Consider the following 15,826-nt stretch of genomic DNA (forward strand, 5'->3'; position numbering starts at 1 on the left):
AGAGGTGCTCTCGAAAAGTAGCTGCTAGAGGGAACCAGGTAATGACCTAATTTCAGAAATTAAATGACCTTTATTATCCGAGAGGTAATGAATCTCTGCACTGTTTACAACAATATCATGTCTCTGCACTGCATATGCATGAAGTGGAACACAGCAAAGCAGAGTTTGTTAACACACGAACTAAACCATTCAAATAGGCGGCAGTCTACTTCCCTTCCACTTTTTTGAAAATCAAATTATTGAGGAATTAATGCAGTGAAATGTGGCACATCTTAGTACTATTTTTAATGTATCAGAGATCTAAACCCCATGATATTTCCTAGGGCATATGGATACTTGAATACTGAAGTATTGGGAAGGCAAGCCAATACTCAGTCAACTTTCTGAGAATGATCATTTCACCTCTACATTATTTTGTTCAGTAAAAATTATATGCCCTTTGGGTAAGCATGCAGTTAGAGGTATAGTATCACTTCTTTAGTTAAGTATCTGTCAAAATGCCCGTTAAAGTAAATTTTGCTCCAGGCTAATATTTAACATGATTCTCAAATTTAATAATACTATTTTGCTTAATAACTGTGATATGTAAATTTAAACACATTTTCGGGGGATGAGGTACAGCTCTGTGGTAAAGCACATGCTTAGCATGCATGAGATCTTGGGTTTAATCCTCAGTACTTCCATTAGAAATTTTTTTATTCAAACTCTCTAACAAAATGTAATTCCCAGATATTTGTGTGAAAATTTAGTTTGCTACATTGAAAAGCAAAATGTGACATTATCCAAAGGAAGAAGTTACTGCATTGACAGAATAACTTATTTCAGTTAATACCTGTTGCTGTTTTCCCATTTGAATCCTCAGCAGAGGAAACTGTGGTGGAGTCCGAGCGCCAGGCAGCTGCCCAAATCTCTGCTCAGCTCTTTCAGCCTGAGACTGGGACATTTTTTGTGTTTAAAAAAAAGAAGTTAATATCCAAGTTTATTTATTTTCATAAATTTGCCATTATGTGTATATGATATGGTTTAAGTCCAGAAGAATATCCCCATTGTTTAAATTCCAAGTACATGTATTGAACTGTTTTATTTATACAGAGGTTTTAAGAGACCAAGAAAACTTATGGTGGAGTATACTTGTCAAATCGTGCCTGAAACTTTTTGATGAATACAATTCTTATTAAGAGTTTTAGACCTAAGTTCTGTCAACACAGTAAAGTATACCCATGCTATAGACACTGAAACCACCCTGTTACACAGTTAAATTAAATATTTGGCAGCTCTCTGCAACATTATACTTGGGAAGAAGTCCAGACATGTGTGCATTCATTCATTCATTTGTAAACTATTCACTGAATAGTATCAATTACCGTGGTAGATGACATCACATACAAAGAGTTAATACAACCCAGACTCTGCGCTGAGGAAGTACAATGTCTAGTAAGAAGGGGCATTTTAACATGTTTATTTTAACAAGGATGCCTAGATTTCTCCCAAGAAGGATCTACCTTCTTTTCCTAGATAGAGAAAGAAAGTGAAGAAGAAAGAAACGTGAGCAGACACTATTGGCACACTGGGTGTTTGGATGGCTGCAGAATGTTGCTTTCAAAGTCCATGTCCTGAAGCCATTGCTGGGGGTGCTCTGGAGCTGAGGTTAGGGAGATCAGATTATTTGTTCTGCCAAGCAACCAGTCAATTCAAACTCTATTGTAATTATGTTGAACAATTTTATACTACTTAAAATTCATTTACATTTGTAGTTTTCGTAAATTTTTGTCAAGTTCTTTGTCTGATGATAGCAGTCTTCCTGTGGTGGTATTAACTTTCATTTCTTCTCTCTTCACTAAATGTTGTATGTGGAGCACACAGAGGCCACATTTTGCTCATATGTACAGCTTAGGTATATTGCATAGTGCTTAGCACTTGCTGTGTGTTATCTTATTTCCATATGTATTGCATTCTGATTAGTCACATGATCTTGACCAGTACCTGACACGACTTTTCATAGCTAGAGGATCATTGGAAACCTTGCCTCAGGTACCCAAGTCAGAATTTGAGCCTGACTTCTATCAGAATCTCATCAGGTCCTGGACTGAAACTTCCTTTTGCCTGGCAGAAGCAGGGGTAATGAAGGCAATATCCTCTTCGTAGGTAGCTGCTGCCCTCCTTTGCCAGGAGCACCGGGGACTTGGAAGCTCTGTAACTGCACTTCCATTGACTGTGGACTTTAATGCCTGCTTTTCCTACAATAGAGCTAAATTGGCTAAGCTGGTCTTCTAAAGTCAGGTAAGTTTCTCACTTGGCAGTATGCCTGAAGCCCAGGGGGAACAGCTCAAATAATGCCTAGATAGGTCATTGCAAAGCTGTTTCACCGAAATGATTCTGGAAGGAGGGTCAGACGTACACTATGTAAGACAATTCTCCTTTTAGGAAAATAAAGATTTTGTTTAAAAGCAGTTTAATTATCACTGAACTGCAGAAAATGTTCGTTTAATCAACTTTGGGGAATTGTACCAAAATACAGACATGAAATACATATGATAAACGGTATTTGTAATAGGGAAATAACAAAAGATAGCAAATGGAAATAAAGGAGGTGTTAGGTAAATTACAAGACAACAGTACTATGCAGTGTTATGTTGACATTCACATTAGATCATAAGCGCAATGAAAAAATATGAAATATCCTTGATCTAGTACTAAATGACTAAAGCCACTCACCTGGAAAGCCATTTAATAGAACTAGCCCTCCCAAGGTGGTGCTTCTTAATGTTTCCTCGCTTAGGGACTTGATATGTACCTGATGGTATGAACACGCTCCTGAACACAGCATTTGGCATTTTCATGGATTTGATGGCTTTTTGAGGGGCTACTGAGGGACAACGGCTGTAAATTCCAGCTTAAGAATACATCCTTTAAGATGGTAGGAGCTTAATTTTATCTACTTTTCAGGGGCATCTGTATTTTAGGAATGAATGGCTAGACCATAAATACTATAAATGACAGACTCAGGAGCAAAAGCTGCAGATATCAGAATAGATCTGATTCTCCTTCAGATAGTAAAGGTGGCAGCAAATCCCAGAGAAACAGTGAAGGAAATTTCTTGATAACTCACTAGAGCTGCTTCTGCTTAATCTTGGGGATTCTGATCACACCTGTGGGTTGTGCACATGTCCCTGAAGGATGACTTGAGCTCAGTTTGGGAGAAAATTATTACTTTTAAAATTGCACATAATATTTATTTAACACATGGCAGCATCTCTCAGGAGAGTCTCACTAAATGTAAGTGATTAATGAGCCTGGAGCCTAACAGGAATCACACACAGGTAAGCTTTCAATCTGGCAACATTAATTAGTATCAAAACAATCTTTATCTCTCTTGGTATTTGAGCTCTATTTCTTACCAGGCCATCGCATTTGATTCACAATCTATAGATGCCAAAAGGCAGATAAACAATCAGAGTTTTCTCAAACATGAATCTTAATAAATTTAGTTTTGAAGATACAATGATTTCACAAGTTAGAACGTGCCCTACGTTCTAATGACAGACATTTGGAAAGGGATGTTCACTCCTTGGTCTTCCAAGAATCACAGAGCTCCTGGGATAGGATAGGATTATCTAATTAAATCCCTGACCCCAGAAAGTTAATTTATTACCTTTCAGACAAAGAATATTTGTCTTGTGGAGATAAACAGGTAGGAGATTTTTCTGAACTGTAACTTAATATTAGTCCATTTGAGAACTTCTGACCATTTTTTTCATTTGTTCCCCATTTTAATGCCATTCATTGTCTCATAAGCCATTTTTACCACTTAGAAAGTTTTGTAATATGTGTGTAGTACTGTGTACCATCATGCATAGTTACCCATTTAAAGTAAACAAAGGTCTCAAAGTGCATTTCAGTGGAGAAAGGGTAGTATTTTCAACATATATGCTGGGACAGTCAGATGTACATATGAAGACAATGAATTTCAATCTATACTATGTACCTGATATGATAATTTGCTCAAAACAGATCATAAACCAAAATATATCACCTAAAAGTATAAAATTTCTAGAATAAAACACAGGAGAAAAGGTTTGTGTCCTTGAATTGGGTAAAGATTTTTAGAAACACAATACACAAATGAGAAAGAACACATGATAAACAAATTAAAATGCTGAAATTAGTTTTCAGCAAAATTAAGAACCTCTGCTCTTCAGGACACTGTTAAAAGAATGAAAAATAGGCCACATTTACAAATCACATATATGTTAGAAGTCTTGTTTGTAGAATTTTTAAAGAACAAAAACTCAAGTATGAGTAAAATATTTTATAATTACTTCAAAAGAAAATATATAGATGACAAATAAACACATGATAAAACTACTCAACATTATTAGTAATTGGGGAAATACAAGTTAAATCCACAATGAAATATCCTACACACATGTTAGAATGTTAAAATGTCACTGGCCACATTCTTCACATGCATTCATGGGACATTTACAAAAATTGACCTTATACTAGGCCATAAGTACTCATCAAAATTTCAAATATTTGGTTTAATATAAGCACAGTGTCAATTTTAATAAAGTTAGTAATCAGTTTTAAAGGATAACTTAAATATCTTCCAAATAGCATACTGATCAAAAGTCATAATGGGAAAGTGAACATATTTGTTACTGAATGATCGATGAGAAATTAGATACCAAAACTTTAGAGGCCCACCTAAAATAGTAACTAGAGAAGAATTTATTGCTTTAAAAATGTTTATAAGGAAGGAATAAAGGCTGAAAATTAATGAGCCACACACCCACATTTTGAAGTTAGAAAAGAATATAAGGGAGAAGAATTGTGTGTTCATGTGTGGGTGTGAATTATTTAGGGATTCATGAGAATGATAAACACCAAACTCATGGCTGTGGTTGCCCGTGTGTAGAAGAGATGAAAGATATTCTGGCAAAGTACACACAGAACCACCTGCACTGATGCTGTCTTCTTTCTTATGACGGGTACTGCCCATGTGGGCACTTGTGTTAGTTGATGGTTTTTATACATTTGAAATGTTTTATAATAACATTTAAAATTTTATCTAATAATCTTCCTGGGTTGTAACTCACTCATTACTAATTTACCTTCAGCAAATATTTTTTGAATTTTACAATGTCATTTATCCAAATTAGTATTCTGGGTATTTTCTCCATGTTATCATTGTTTTTCAAAGGGCATTGATTTTGTTCTTCAGTACCTAGTCTAGGAAACGGATGAGGGGAAATGTTATAATTTTAAGGAATAAATATCCAGTTCAAGGTCTTAAAGTTAGCTTTACTTATTCTTTTCATTGTTTAACCTATTTGTTTTTTCTCTACTGTATCTGCTCTAGATCATGTCTTTTGTTCTCTAACTATAACAAAAAATACAATATAGCTTTTTTAAGGGACTGATTTGTAATAACTATAAAGACAAATCAAGCCCAGGTAAGTGCATATAATTGACATTAAATGATTGTAATAAATGACTATATAAAATTCATTTTGTCATACATATCATATAGTGTGACATAAGCTATTCTTTTGTTTCTCTTCCTCTTTTTTGGACTCTAATTTTCAGTTAGTCATTGGCTTACATCTTATCTCCCACCATAATGGCAGAAATTAATGGAATAAAAGTACTCTATTCAAAGACAAATTATCATTTCACTGATCTACTTCAGTAAGTACAAATTCCCTCTGCACCCATTAAAAGGTTTAGAACAGTAGAAAAGTGCTAGTTAACTAAAATTGTGTTTCCTTTCTTAGACCATAAAACTTTCATTTATTTCATCTGTTAAACCCTTTTGTAAATACAGTGATTTTGAAGCCTTTCAGTATCGTGTGATACATATTTTGGCATTGTAGCTATTCGGGATTTCTTCCATGGTACTTTAATTTTGTGGTTCAGTGAGCAAAAGTAAGAGTTCTCCAGGAGGACTTGTACTTCAAACAGTCAGGGGTGTACTGCCTGATGAGACATTTAATCTTTTCCCTTGATGAGAGTGTCCGGTCAGAAAAGCCCTTTTATTTTTGAACTCAGAAAAGGTTTTAAAGAAAACTACCACCCAAACAGTAAAAGGCAACCAGTGTTTCCTCAGTGCTATACACGGTGCAGCATCACAGTCTAATACATGTTCAGTAAATGTTTTTAGAGGCTGTTGCTTGTGATAATGAAATATACCTCTCTGTTTTCTTCATTTAACCTCATCACCTCAAACAGAATAGTGGTAGGGCATTCCATGTCAGACAGTAAGTTAAATGATTACATCTTTGAAACAATTGAATGAGGTAGGTCGTAGTAAATTTCATCTACAGAGGAGAAAATAGAGTCTTAGGAAAGTTAGCTAATATCCCCGGAGCCAAATCAGATGGTAAGTAGTGCATCTGGGATTCAAAATCATCCCTTTCTGATCCCCAAGCCTAAAATCAGGCAAATAGTCTCATAAAATTTATAATTCAATTAATCAAAAATATTTATTGAGTGACTAATATTTAATATTGTCATCTATCCTGCAGTTTCTGGTCAATGACTTTACCAAACCTCACCTCCCATCTGGTTTTATAGCATAGATTTTTACTTATTTCCTAGAAAGCCTGAAGTCAGGTTCCTGTGGGGTGTGGAGCACCCCACCTTCTCTTCCTAACTCTGGTCCGCTTAAGTACTGACTTCTCTTCTTGTTCCTCTCAGTTCCATTCAATTAAGAAGCTTCTTCTCAAATCCTTTAGCTCCTCCTGAAAGATTCTTTCCTTCCTAAGTATCTAGGAAACCTTCATGCTGAGGATTGCTGCCACCTAAGAGACAGTGTTGTGTGCCAGCCCTACATTTTGCCTTATATTTCGCCAGCATTGGGAGGAAGAAATTTTCCTTTGCCCTTCTTGGTCCTTATGGATGGTTGAAGAATTAAATTAGCATGAGACAGATTAACAGGAGAAAATCACACAAACGTGCAATAACATGCATTCATGGGAGAGACCCAGGAAAATTGAGTAACTCACCAACATGGCTGAAACCTTCACCTTAATTACCATCTTCATCTAAAAACAGAAGAGGGTGTTAGGAATAGTGGTTTGGGACTTCAAAGGGGAGGAAGGTAGTTGACATGGAGATGGAAAAGCAGGTGTTTTGTAAACAAGTGTTTGCTAGGCCAGGTAGAGTCAGTGGGACACAGAGTGGACCCTGATCTTTAGGCTCTGCCTAGAACTTCCCCCACCACACCTGGCCCTTATTGTCCAGATGTCTCTGGAGGTTTCTCTATTCTGGAAATAGGCTCTCTATATAGTTTCTTTTTAGGAAGTTAAGGGAAAGGTTAAAGCTTCTTTCTGAATCTTTTGGGACTTAATTGTTTTCAGCTTGAAATAATCTGCATGCCAAAGAGATTTAGGGGTGGCAACTTTTGCTTCCCTAGATCACAAAAGTCCTGGCCTGGTTACAATTCATTTATGAACATTTCTAGGGAACTACATATTTATTATCAGTTAAAATGTTAATGTGTAGATCAAAGAATCATTTCAAGAAATAAAAAAAACTATAATATTCCTGAAACAATATGCTGATAGCTGAAGGGAAGCAAGGATTTTGTGATTTGTCCTATTTACTTAATGAACCCCCAAATCTCCTGACTGGCTATGAGAAAAGCAGGAAGAAAACCAAGGATGGAAATGTTTGTTTAGTGATAGCTAAAAAGCAAAGAGGAAACAACTTCCTGTTCATCTGCCAGATTAGAGAGGAACATTCTAATTTGAGGAGCAAGCCTTAATTACCTAATTAACCTCTCCTAAAAGGGTGTAGGCACAGAACAAATAGAAATACTTAACTGAGCAAAAATACATAGAAGCAGACTGAGAAGTCCTTTAATACTTCTGCGCATCTGTTTCTTCATCTACAAAATGAATGGATTGGATAATATCATCTGTAAAATATCTTTCCACTTAAGTAATTTATAATCTCTACCCTGATCAGGGGAGTCTCTGACAGCTGGGCTTTCAGAGGCAGATCATTGTGAGGCCTTATATTTAAGAGAATGTGTTTATAAAGGTTAATAGTAGTTAACTGGCTAATTTGTATCTGTCTTTATGCCTGTGTCTATATTGTGGACAGAAAGAAAAACGCACAATATGAGAGCTGTGAGTTTCAGTTTTACTTGAGGGCCTTCCTGAGGACTGTCGCCAGGGAGACATCTTCTTAGCGCTGAGGAACTTCTCTCAAGAGGTAGAGGTAGAGTCCGATATACATAAAATTTTGGCTAAGAAATATGTGCAGTTAAGCACAGATCTATGTAGAAGGTTATTGCTAGTCATGAGGAACAGATTATCTCAACTATGATTTTAGTGCTTTTCTAAGTATGGAAAGATGGAAAAATCTAGGTTTATAAAATTTTTTCCTGAAATATATCTATCTAAGGGACTGTTTCATCTGTTTTTCCAAAGCATAGAGTGCCTCATCCTGTTTTTCATCATGAATTCCTTTCAGGGTGCACTGTAGGTCCCTGACTGCGGTGGCTAATAATTTGGTCCTTACACTCCCACTGAGCAGTAGATTTTGTGTTATTTCAACATTTATCCGTTAGAAAATATCTACTCCAAAAGACACTAAGTAAATAGAATTAACCCTTCATCTAATCCTTTTATGGGTACGTGTGTTGTGGATGGAGGGGTGGGTATATTTACTCTATTGGTATTGTCTGAGAAGGTAGGCCACCAAAGGGATAAAATGCAGTATCAGTGTGTTCAGAAAAGAAAAAGATGTTTCCAGCTGCAGAAAAGAAGATGTTAAAATCAGAACATGGTTGTGTTTCCAAAGTCGGGCAGATGAGAAAAAATTCCAGAGGGACGTAAGGGCTGGAGCAAAGACCCAGAGGCTAGAAAGCACGGGATATATCCAGAGGAGGGTAAATAGATCAGTTTGACTGGAGTGAAAAATTAACAGCAGAATATGAGCCTGAATGCCAGATCATAGTGAAGGAACGATTAATTTTAGTTTATTTTGGTTGTCATTGGGAAGAACTTGAAGGATTTTGAGGAAAGGATTTTTGTAGTTCACAAAAAAATGACTTAGATGAACTGGAGGAGCTGATTAGAATAGTGAAAAGAAACTTTTAGAAAGTATTGTTATCATTTAAGCAAGAGTCAAATCAGGTCTGAAAAGGGAAAGGGGGCATCACTGAGACCTAGTGACTAGTTGCAGAACAGAGCATAGAGAAAAGAAAACATGATTCCGAAATGGCTGTAAAAATAGTGAATCTTTGAATGAACTAGAGGAAACAGGAAATTCTGCAGTTTGACAAGCAGATTTGTTTTTCTTTTTTATTGAAGTATAGTCAGTTTACACTGTTGTGCCAATTTCTACAGCATAACGTTTCAGTCATACAGATACATACATATATTCTTTTTCATGTTCTTCTTCATTGTAAGTTACTACAAGATATTGAATATAGTTCCCTGTGCTATACAGTAGAACTTGTTGTTTATTTTATATATAGTCATTAGTATCTGCAAATCTCAAGACCAGCAGATTATTGAACATACAAAACTAAAGAGATTTTACCTAGGAATATTTTAGATTCATTTGCAAAAACACAAATATTGAATAGGGTATTCCTTTTTTTTTTTAGTTTGCAACATTCTGTGAGGTAAGAATAATTTCATTTTGAATGAGGAAACTGAAACTCTGGTTACATGGTTCAAAGTCACACAGCCAGTCAGCAACTGTGCTGAGATAAATACCCTGTTTCAAAAAATAAGTATAATATCAGTTGTTTTCTGAGACTTCTGGTGAGAAAGATAAGGAAATTGAGAGAGTAGTGCTTTAATGATTTTGCTGGTTTGCATGTTTGTTTTGATATAGAAGTAGGAGAACGTGATGCTAAATGAGAGTAGTTTCGTCAATTGATGACACCAGGTTTGGGAAGAGACCAATGAGAAATGGAACCAAAGTACAAGCTAACTTAGGGAAGGAGAGAAACTATTTTTCCTTTAAGACAGGGGGTTGGAAATCAGACAGATGGAGTCATGGGGGTATGAGCCAAGAAACTGGGGTGCTTTGGAGATGAATGGAAAAATGTAAAATGCTTATGGAGTAATGAACTGAACATAGAGATTTCTAAGAAAAATTAGAAAACCAGATGAGAATAAATACTATTATTATATAGTGATATCAACCAATCAATTTCCATGACTTATTAAAACAATGATTAAAATCCAGGAGGCCCTATTTACTCAATGAATATCCCATCAGTCAGGTAGTGTTTTGTTACCTATATATTAAAACTGGTATATTCAGGTCAAACTTAGTTTTACTTTGTAGAGTAGTGGGTTGTTTTCAGATGGCGAGTTAAAGCTGTCATTTCTCTGCAGCTTCTGTAAGAAGCTCTCTGCTTACAGCCTGTCAGCTCTGAAGCTTACCAGATGGAAGTGTTTTCCAAAGTGACCTCTCTGAATGAGCCAAGCATGTCTTACTTCTCTTTGTTAACAATATAACAGTATAATAAGTAGACAAACAATAACCAATTTAAACACCTAAATGAACTATATTTTCCATAAAATGTGAGCTTTATTCATCACAACGTAGTAATTACATATACTGAACTGCTCAAGAACAAAGTATGGGCTGGAAGACCGACTGAATTATAAATCACAGAAAGGATAAATCATCTGAAGTTATGGTGGCCAGGGGAGGTTTAGAGGAGGATGTCAGATGACTGGACCTTTGAATTATCTGTTGGATTTAGAAATATAAAGCATTTGGAATAAGGAATTATGAACAAATTAGGAGTGGAGAGTTATATTTCTGGAACAAAGAATAAACAAATTTGACTGAAAATTATAAAACAAAATGGATATTGCTGGAAAAATAGGTTGGTGTTAGATTATCGAGGATGATATTATTTATTCAATGAAGAAAATATATTATAAGCAACATTTAGTGTATTCCAAGTAGGTCTTTGGAAGATTACTTTGGAATGGGAAGAAAACAGAGAAAAAGAGAACAGGTGGAAAATGTGACAATCCAGATATACATTAAGTGCCAGTGACCTGACCAGGCCAAATGGAGATTTTTAAAATAGCAAAAAAAGGTAATCATGTAAAAGAGGTTTCAAAGAGGAAAAGATGTTCTATTCACAAAAAATATAATAAGCAATGGCATGGGAGATCCAATGGGATTGCTATATTCGTACAAGGATTCTGATCTAAATAGAGTACAGGGGAAGTGAGTGGAAATAAAGTTGGAAAAGGTAATCAGAGCTGAGATGCAAAAGGCCATCTTTTTGAACAATTGGAAGTTTATCTTGCATAAAATGGGGACTCAGCACAGTTATTTTGAACAGGAGAAAAGACAGAGCTAAAATTACAGGAAAATTCTGTTTGGTGGTGGTTCTGTTGCTTGTTGTTAAGGGGGCTATGGGTAAAACGTGACTTGAGCTTATTTGGATGAAGAAGGAGCAGCAGGCAGTAGAGCAGAAAACGAAGGGCACAGAGCTCAGTCACTACTTGGGAGAGCATTCTGGAGGGTGAAATCAAGAGCACAGGAGGATAAAGAGGTTGTGAGATAAAAGGATATGATAAGAGAGTGAAATGTAAATGTTAAATTATTAGAGGGAGAATCAAGCTCCAGATTATGGGATCTGAACAGTTACAAAAATGAATAGAACTGAAAGCCCCTGGTGCAGAATAAGTTAAGGAATTATGAAATCCAGCTGGTAAATAGCTCATCATTGTACCTAACTTTTGTCACCTACTATTATGGTGTGGATGACTGGGTATCCATAGATTGTGAACTAAGTGGTTGAAAAAAAGGTAGCATAGACAACTGGATTTCACAGACCAAAAGATAAATTATTGAAGGAGTTTTGCAGTAGAATCAGTTGGAGCTGGCACCAGGGATCCAGAAAAATGTTGGACTTGATACCTGGAAGATGAGGGTCTTCCTTTATAGAAGGCTTAGGAAAGTGATACTACTAGAAATACATTAGGAAGCAGACCGAGAATTCTAGCAGGTGACTATACATGTAGAGGGATTTCTTGACAACACAACATACAAAAATACCGAAAGCTATGACTCCTTTACTGATAAAAAAAACATTAAAAAACAATTTCAGGGTGCTCATGGGTCCTCTGAATGCCATCTACAGACTATAGAAGGAAGATCGGCAGGTGCAGGGCTGGGCTAATTCAGGGTGGTAGTACAGGAAAAGTAAGGCGACTGGAGGGTGTAAGGATAAAAGCCAGTTAAAAAGAAGAGGCTTAGTTCTCCCTGTGAAAATTAGGAGATTTCCTTCCCCTCCTTTTTCTGAGAGTATTTCCTTTAGAAAACTTACAAATACTTTCTTCTCCTTTGGAATGTGTGTAAATCCTTTTGAAGACTTGGTAGGCCTTTTGTCAGGGAGTCTGGAATGTCTTTTCAGCAGGAATGTCCTTCTCTGGGAGGTGGGAACCAACCAGCTCTTTGAAATGTGAACATCAAGGCGATAGCCCCTGACGTCTCCTAGTTTCTGTGGAAGGTGGGACACTGCTTACCTCACAAAATTATCTCCTGTCATAAGGATATGAGAAGTTTGTTTTCCCCTGGACAATGCTTGTTAGCGAACACAGATGGTCACCCCAACTGCCAGGTGAAGTTAGGAAAAACTATGCATGACTAATGCTGTTGTCAAGTCCTGTTACTTGAGGCTCATTATTATCTTGAAATCTTGTATATAATGGGTTTGTAAAGGAGGAAAAATAATTTTCCCTCTATCTTTCTAGATTCGTGGTTGAGACCCCCCACCTTAATCAAAGACAGATTAATAGGAGAAAAATAAACAGAAGTTTAATAACATATCTACCTCCTGTTTACATGGGAGATACCCAGGAAAATTAAGAAACTCCCTAAAATGGCCCAAGCCCACCTTAAATATCATCTCTAGCTAAAAAGAAAAGAAGATGTTAGGGGAAAGGGGAGGCCAGTTGTGGGATGTTACCAGGTAGAATATAGTAATCAAGGGTATGATTGTTAATGCAGATTTAATTCCATGCTTTCTCCATTGGTGAGTTTCTAGAGGTTTACACATCCTTTTCTTCCTGGTACAGAGAGGGAGGACACTTACAAACAAAGATTTCTCTTATAAATGTAGACATCTCTTTCAAAAGGCTAACTTCTACTTGGGTTTCAGAGCTTTTTCTATGTCTGCTCTTTCTTAAAAATAATCAGCCTAAAATAATCCTTAGGCCAAAGAGACATATTTTGGGGGCACATTCTGCTCCCCTTCAAGTTGAATCTGCTTGGCTGTATTAAAGGTCGAGGTTTCTTTCTGTCTTTGCAATCTCTTAGCAAATTGCCTGTGATGCACGTCACATTCTGGTTTAATGCTTATTCAATAATAAAAGTGTTTTCTCTCTCAGCTACCTCTGTGAGGAGGGTTTCTGGGCGAGGAAAAGATTTTAGTTTTAATTACATTTCCCCTTCAAGGATTGGGTAGGGATTGCATATCTAAGGAATCTTAAGCTAACTAACAAAAGTCAACTTTCTAATTACAACTTTGGGTAAAGCTTCTACAGAAATTCTATCATTCTTCTTTTTAAGTGTCTTGTCAGCAATCGGCGATTTAAACACAGGGAGCTGAACAAAGTGACTCAAATTCCTTCTAGCTCAGAGTCTATTTTCTTGGGAGTAGCCAAGAAAGCTACTCTAGCCCAGAGTAGCTTTCCTACTCCATGGTAGGGGAGCTTGACTCAATCAACTCTCAATTCATTCATTAATGTGCTGTATGAAAGTGTATTGATTCATTATTACCTTTATGTCAATACTTACTACCTTCCTGTAGTAACAATTTTTGTCCCTAATTTATATCAGGGATTACATAGGTGATTTCTTTCTATATGTGTGCCAGACATTAAGAAATAGGAGGGATAGTTTTGAATTTTGAAATTTGGTTATGATTAAATCCTCTCCCAAATATTCCTCATTGCCTATTTGTTACTGGAGAGTAGGTTCTTGTCTTGCACAGGAAAGATTTTGAAGGCAAGCCATAGTAAAGTGAAATCAAGTTTATTTAGAGAGATACACGTTCCACAGACAGTGTGATCTGTCTCAGAAGAGAGATCAGCCCTAGGGTTCGGGGGTGTTAGTTTTTATGGGCTAGGTAATTTCATATGCTAAATAGTGGGAGGATTATTCCAACAGTTTTGGGGAAAGAGTGAGGATTTCCAGGAATTGGGTTCCCATGTACTTTTTGGCCTTTTATGGTCAGCCTCGAACTGTCATGGTACCTGTGGGTGTGTCATGTAGCAACTACTATATTATGAGAGTATAGAGAGGCTCAAGATCTACTGGAAGTCAGATCTTCCACCATCTTGGGCCTAGTTGGTTCTAATCAGTTTACATCATATCCTCAACTGGCTGTCATTCTTCTTAATGGTTGTGCCCCTTTCCCTCCTGTCTCATGTTGACTTAAAGAAAAACATGCAACATAAGAGTTGTGAGTTTAAATTTTATCTGGGGGTCTTACTGAGGGCTATAGCCTGAGAGATAACCTCTCAGTAGCTCTGAGAAGACTGTTCTGAAGGGGAAGGGGAGAAGCCAGTGTATATATGATTTTTTGCTAAAGAGTATGTGCAGTCAAGTGTACATCTTGGTAAAAAATCACTACTAGTCACAAATAACAGGTATCTCAAGTTAATGTAAAATTTTAGTGCTTTCTATGAGAAAATGCACAAAGCTGGGTTTGTAACATCCTTCCTGAGATGTGCATCTAACTATATAAGGAGCCTGTTTTTCCAAAGCACAGGGTGCCTCATGCTGTTTTTCATCATCCCTCTCGGGGTCAATGTCAGTCCCTGACTGCAGTGTCTAATGACTTAACCCTTGTAGAACTGGTTGGTGAGCAACATTCTTTGTTTTATACCTATTTTATCTTTCTTTACAGTATTTCCTTTCTTTCCTCGTTTTCTTTTCTCTTGGAGTCTTCCATCCCCCACTCATTTGTTACCTATCAGAAGACTGCTTGCTTGCACATTTCTTATGTTCACATTTCCTTGAAAATTCACACTGATGTTTTCATTTCCTTTTGGTTAGGGTTTCAGTTTCTGTCTAACCTCCATAGCCTCTTTGGCTGCATGAACTTTTCTTAGGAGCCCCTCAGTACGCATGCCAAAGTAATGGCAAACACTGTCTTGACCCACCATTTGTATGTTTAAAATGTATTAACTCTTCTCCTTTTGTCCGAAAGTATAGTTTCTGTTTATCAGGGCTTCTTGGGTTCCCGTAGCTTCTGCAGCAATTCTTGACAAGCTGGGCACCAGGTTTCCCCAGCATCCTGCCCAGATGAACCAGTATTTAAACTTCATTTGTTATTGGGCTGACATCACTAAACAAAGGACTCCTGCTTCATGAGGTAGCTTTTAAAAAATCATCTTAATTGATTCCTTTTGATTCTGCACAGTAGCTACATCCTCCACAAAGTACTGCAGGTTCAATGATTACAATGAGAACAGAACAAGAAATGTTTGCCACCAGAACAGCGAACATAATGAATGAGGTACGGGAGGGGCCCTGAAAGGCTTTTAGGTCAGCACTTTCCTCTCCCAAAAAGATTTCTTGTTCATTTTCAACCTCCGCTTTAAGAAGGTAAAGAAACAATTGCCTCTTAACAGTGTTTGTGAGATGACCTTTTCTGTCTTCAGTGTCTGAATAGAAAACTATAACTCCCTGGAGCTAGAATTAAAGAAACCTTGTGGAAAAAAGCAGCAAACCCCTTAGGCAGATCAGGCCTTGGACCACTATTTCCAGAAAGAATATATATAAACAGAAGTTTCAGAAATAACATAAAGTCAGACTTCAT

General features: G+C 36.8%; 1 long non-coding RNA gene across 3 annotated transcripts in view; it reads left to right on the forward strand.

Moving 5' to 3' along the window:
- The window catches only part of LOC116154360 (uncharacterized), a 676,189-nt gene that overhangs the window by 439,595 nt on the left and 220,768 nt on the right, over positions 1 to 15,826 (forward strand). For all 3 annotated transcript variants that reach the window (XR_010381289.1, XR_010381288.1, XR_004138228.2), the window contains exons 4-6: positions 2,146 to 2,280; positions 5,363 to 5,456; positions 5,590 to 5,691. This is a non-coding gene — a long non-coding RNA (uncharacterized LOC116154360). The remainder of the gene's footprint in view (positions 1 to 2,145; positions 2,281 to 5,362; positions 5,457 to 5,589; positions 5,692 to 15,826) is intronic.

Source organism: Camelus dromedarius, chromosome 6 (genome assembly GCF_036321535.1).
Source record: "Camelus dromedarius isolate mCamDro1 chromosome 6, mCamDro1.pat, whole genome shotgun sequence".
Lineage (NCBI taxonomy): Eukaryota > Metazoa > Chordata > Mammalia > Artiodactyla > Camelidae > Camelus > Camelus dromedarius.